The sequence below is a fragment of the Strix uralensis genome, chromosome 22 (genome assembly GCF_047716275.1).
Source record: "Strix uralensis isolate ZFMK-TIS-50842 chromosome 22, bStrUra1, whole genome shotgun sequence".
Classification (NCBI taxonomy): Eukaryota; Metazoa; Chordata; class Aves; order Strigiformes; family Strigidae; genus Strix; species Strix uralensis.
Window position 1 is genome coordinate 5,197,713 of NC_133993.1, and position 6,000 is coordinate 5,203,712.

Below are 6,000 nucleotides of genomic sequence, written 5' to 3' on the forward strand. Positions count from 1 at the left end.
TGACAGCTTTCTGAACACCTTTAGATACAACCCAAGTGATCCTATGAACTTCTGATGTCCAGATGAGAGTAAGAGCTCCTTAGTTCTTTCTTCTTCTACTGTGGGTGGTGTCTCATTCCCAGAGAGTCTGAGGGAAGGTTGAGTGTTTTGGTGGGCCTGAGGATTAGCCCTATCAGTAAAAACCGAAAAGAAATATGCATTGAGTACCTCAGCCTTTTCCCTGTCATTTGTCACCAAGTCCTCTTCCTCACCGAGCAATACGTACCCTTCCTTTTGCTGCCAATCAGCTCAGAGATAACTTTCTTGATTCCCTTCACCTCCATTACAAGTGTCCACTCCTGTTGTGTTTTGGCATTTCCTGACTCACCGTTCTGCACATTGCAGGGACCATCCCTGTGCTCTGAGGAGGCTGTCTTGAAGGTTAGCCCCCTCTCCTGGGACCCTCTGGGCTCCAGGGCAGTTTCCCATGGTATCCTGCCAAGCAGGCAAGTCCCTGATGAGACTAAGCCATGCTTATCTGAATCCAGGGCAGTAATCCTCCTGCTTGTCTTGGTCAGTCCTCTGAGGATCCTGAGCTCCACAGTCTCCTGGTCACTGCAGGCAAGGCTGCCCATGAACTTTACATCATCCAACAGTTCTTCCTCATTTGTGAGTAACAGGTCTAAGAGATCCTCTGTCTTATCTATTCATGGATTTCCTGCATCAAATATTTGTCTTCCATACACTCCAGAGATGTTCTACTTTACTTGTGCCCAGCCATTTTCCTCCTGCAGTAGATCCTGAAGTGGTAAAGTCACCCATGTGTGCCACGCCGGTGACTATGAGGCTTTCCCCAACTGCCTGACACAAGTGTCATCTGCCTCCTCTTCTTGAGCAGGAGATGTGTAGCAGCCACCTAAGTACACCACCACCTGCACCTCAGGGGAAATATGAGAGCCTCCCCTAGCATGCTGTTCCCCCGTGCATACCTCTTCTACCTTTGTGACATCCCTGCTCTTCAGTCTGTGGGAGACCTCTCCCTCCATACCTACTTCAAACTCCTCCTTCCCAGTTTAGCAGGGATTTGGAAAGACACTCTTACCTCACCTTACTAGGCACATTCCACCCCTGACCAGTAGTCTTCATTCTTCCAAGAAGGTCATCTGGGGACAGAAGCCAGAGCTGTGCAGTGCTGCTGCAGCCTCCTGCTGCCATGCACGCTGCCCAAATGAGCTCTTCCACATGAGGGAGAGGGAGTCTCTTCTGACTTCTGTGCCATGCTTTGCATCTCATTCTTAGTAAATATGCATCACACTCTTAGAAAATATAGGTAATTAAGCAGTTGTGAGTGAAATGGAACAAGATCCCTTCAGGGGATATGTCCTTCGAGCCCTGTGGGACCAACTCAGATTCCAGCACATCCTTGTGTAGAGGCTCTTTCAGCCCAGACTCACTCACCAGCATAATTCATAGACTCACAGAATCATAGAACAGTTTGTGTTGGAAGGGACATTGAAAGACCATCTAGTCCAAACCTCCTGACATGGATAGGAATATCTCTCACTAGATCAGGCTGCTCAGAGCCCCATCTAACCTGACCTTGGACACTTCCAATGATGGTGCTTCCTCTACTTGTCGGGTCAATCTGTTCCAGGGTCTCAAAACCCTCATCGGAAAAATTTTCTTCCTTAAGACCAATCTAAGTCTACCTTCTCTCAGTTCCATCCCTCTCATCATTTTTGTGGCCTCCTCATTCCCACAGTCAGTGAAGAGACATCAGCTCACACACAGGAATTATCCCACCCCAAAGCAGATGTACACGGCAAATGGAATGAACCCTCTTTCTGGAGACAATGATGCTGCCCTTGACCCATGGTGGCCTCTGAAATCCCCAGCTAACATAAGCTCACAGCAGGGACGGCCTACCTGGTCACATCTCCATGGCTTGTTTCATCATGCGACGAGGAGTGAACCCACAGGCTGTCCCACCAGCACCTAGAAGCACCTCCATCCCATGCCTAAAGCCCACATCCATGTCCATGGTACTCAGGGACAGACAGAGAGCAGGGAAAGGGCTTTTGTGGGGTGAATGGGCTCAAGCTGGGCATGTTACTCTCATCAGTTGCATCTCCCGCTCTCACCAAGCACAGATCAGTCTTCCCTCAGCCACAGGGAACCCTTGGAAACAGGGGTTGGGAGAAGATGACTCTGTCCAGTCCAAGACATGTGTGGACAGTGTATATGTCTCTCTTGGGGTGCATTGAGTCTTCTTAATTAACTCTGAAAGACTAGAGGTTTAGATATGTGTGTGTGATTGCGCGTGTGTGTGCACGTGCACATGTTTGTGTGTCTGTGTGTTGTCTAAGCCAGCTGTTTGGTCTAGCTTGAGTCTCCCATACTGGATTCCTCCAGCATGTGAGGTGAGTCCTCTGCTCATGCTGACGTGTCTTGATCCGGAAATGCTTGGGTCTCTCATCCTGTCACGCAAAAGATGCCTTCACTGGGGAATGTACCTGGCATCAAGCAGGAAATGAAAAGACAGCGATTCCGGAAGGCAAAACACAGCCCATAGCATTAGGTGGGATGTTTTGCATTCAGGATGAGCTTGTCAGATAATAACCACCTCTACAAGGGATGCCTCTGTCAGCCTGGGGCAGTAAAGGTCCAGGATAAAAGCCAGCCCAGCTCCTCGTTCTCTCATCCACTTCTCCTGCCTCCTTCTCCTTGAGAACCAGGTGAGTCTGAGGCCCCTTCTCCTTCTCTGCTTTCTCGCAAAGGAGGTCTCACTTCAGTGAACCTGTCAGCTGAGACTGGCTTTGTTCTATACCAGATCTTGGGGCTGCTTGTCATGGAAGAGGGGGAGAGATTAAGCTTGGAGAGAGCCTGGGACAGTACTGGCTTGGATTCTGTTCTCAGGGGTAGATAGTAGCCACATAGGAGCTGGCGGCTCTTTTTGGACTCTGGCAGGAAGAGGTCAAGAAGCCCTCATACACCTCTGGACAGCCTCATACTGCAGTGACAAGGTGCTCATCATGCATCTCTGTGTTTTATTTCCTTCCTGACCTCTCTCCCAGGTACAACTCAGATCCCAAGACATGTCCTGCTGTGACCAGTGCCAGCCCTGCGAGCCCTGCTGCCGGCCCTGTGGCCCCACCCCGCTGGCCAACAGCTGCAATGAGCCCTGTGTCAGGCAGTGCCAGAGCTCCACCATCATCATCGAGCCCTCCCCCGTGGTGGTGACCCTGCCCGGACCCATCCTCAGCTCCTTCCCACAGAACACCATTGTGGGCTCCTCCACCTCTGCTGCCGTTGGCAGCATCCTCAGCTGTGACGGAGTGCCCATCAACTCTGGGGGCTTTGACCTCTCCTGCATTACCAGCCGCTACTGTGGCAGAAGGTGCCCCCCCTGCTAAAGCCACTGATGACAGCCCAGACAACGACCCCCAGGAACCCAGAAGCTCATGCTGGACTGAGGACAGAGCTCCTGGCCAGTGATTTCAGAGAGGCTGAGCATCCTCCCAAGGGAGGGCAGCAGGGTCTCTCTAAAAACATGGCCAAAGTCTAACTTCTCTGCCTTCTCCTCCCTCCAATCTCTTTCTTGTCTTGTCTTTCTTCTGGGCTGTAAGAACCCCAGAGACAAGCTGGGGGATCTGTTGGCCCCTCTCCCTCCATAATGATGCATCCCTTCCGGGATCTCCACCACGGCCAAAGGGCACAGACATTTGGCAGCTGCTGGTGCTCTCCCTGCTCTGACCATCTCCTTTCAAAGTGAACCAATTTCCCTCTTCAAAGTCATTAAAGCTTTCTGCATCCCAGAATCTGCCTCCACATAATCCTTTTATTGGTCGACATTGTATCGAGTTGCTGAGGAAGAAAGGCATTGTCTTGATTGGTGGGTGATCGGGTCGGGGACCAAAGCAGATGTTTTGTTCATCATTCAGAGAGGAAGGGGAGGATGGGACACATGGCAGTGGGGCACTTTCAGGCACTGTGTCTTGCAGCTGAGGAAGACATCCCTGGCTCCTCCACAGCCAGTCGCCATAGGGCTCTGCCTTCTGGCATCTCTGCTCAGACACAGGCCCTTGGCCTCAGAGCATGACCTGCAGAAAGGGAACCTGACCACTGCTATCCCCTAGAGAGAAGCCCAATGCTGCTGGAGGCTCTGAGAGGTCAGTAGCTCACATGTTTGTGCAAAAGGGAGTTTTTATTGCTTTAATGGTAGGAAAAGAAGCTCAGTCAAAAGATGTCTGCAAAGGATGCAGGAGTGGGTATGATGTGAGAAAAATCCTTTAAAACATCCCCAGAACTTCTCCTCCTCATATTCCCACATGTCCCCAGAATGAGGGGGTATGACCTGCACTCAAGTGCAAGGATAGCAATGACAGGTCACCTATACACCCTCCATCCCCCAAAGAGTTCACTGGACAGCCCAACATTTATACAGTTCAAAGGGCTAAGATGACCCTAAGGTTGATGAAGTCAGCCTGTCTGGCCCTCACACCAGAGCCCTCCTGTCACTCACACACCCCTGGCTCCCACCAGACAGGGCACCCCAAGGACAGCAACCAGTGCCCAAGTCCCCATGGTACATCTGTGCTGCCTGGCCTTCCCCCAGGCATGAGGCAGCTGACCCCAAGGCCCATGAGGCACGGCATGAGAAGGGCTCCAAGGACTGGTAGAGTGCACTGGGGAGAGGAGGTCCTCTGGATCTCAGCACATGACCATGCAACAGGAGAGTCCACAGGGTGGTTCAGACTATTATCCAAAATTGGAATCATCATGCAATTTCAGGAAGGAGCATTGCCCCATGACATGATATGTTTTCCATCTTACTTTGACCTCTGACCTCTGAGGGATACACCCTGGAGCAGATACTCTAAGAGACAGGCCTGCAGGAAAACCTGAAGAAGCAATGTGCAACAGGGAATAACAGGAAGGAAAGAGCAGCAGCAAGGGAACTTTGAACAAACAGCCACAACCTCCTGCATTGCCTGCCCCCTCACCAGAGCCATTGGATAGATGTACCATGTAATCCATGGCGAAAACAAGAGGACCTGAGACTCTGTCACCACTTTCTCCTTCATCTCAAACCACTGACACTCTCCCCTCCTGGAAGAAAATTTTGACCTGCAGATCACTGTGTGCCCAGGGGAAGCAGAGATGCCAGGGGAGAGCTGAGGGCCCCTTCCAGCAAGCTCAGAGATAAGACAGAGATAAGACAGGTGTAGAAAAGCACTCAGGTCATGTGAAATATCATTCTGCAATGAGTTACTTTGTGCTCCCATATTCCAACGTATTTATTGTTTGCTCTCCCAGATGTCCTGCCTTTCCTGCAAGACCCTGAACATTTTCTCACAGCTCTTTGGGAACATCCCAGCATGAGGACAGACCTGAATTCCACCACCAGGTGGGACCCAAATCTTATCATTCTTACCCCACTCAGGTGATAAGGGGACTTCTCATATCTCTTGCAGTACCTCACAGAGACATTTTTCTCCAGGTGCCTCACTCTCTTTGCCTCCTTCTCTTTCCCTCTGGCCCATCTCTCCTTTGGACACATAAGACACCCACTGTCTTCCACAAAAACGGAAATTTCTTTGACACCTCAAGCGGCCTCACTGTCAACATCCACTGTCATGGCCTACTGAGCTGACCCCACTCTCGTAATTAAGACATGTTGGTCTGCCACCGTGGCAGATTTTTCCAGCTCATCCCACAGCTTCCCCACTCCAGGAACAGACAGACTGAGCATAATAAGAGACGTGTGCACAGAGGGACACACTAGAACCCAGAAATGCACATCCCAGAACTGCAGCCACCAGCAGTTTACTGTTGGGCAAAGAACTCACAGGGACTCAGAGACACAGGGACTCCCCCAGCCAAGTGCTGTTGAGTTCCCACAGCTGCAGGAGAGACATGAAAAGCAGGGGGAGACCTCAAGGGGTTGAACAGAGCATCTTGTCCAGTGCCTGGCTCATGGGTCTTTGTCACAAGTTGAGGCTTTCACTGATCCCCAGAAGC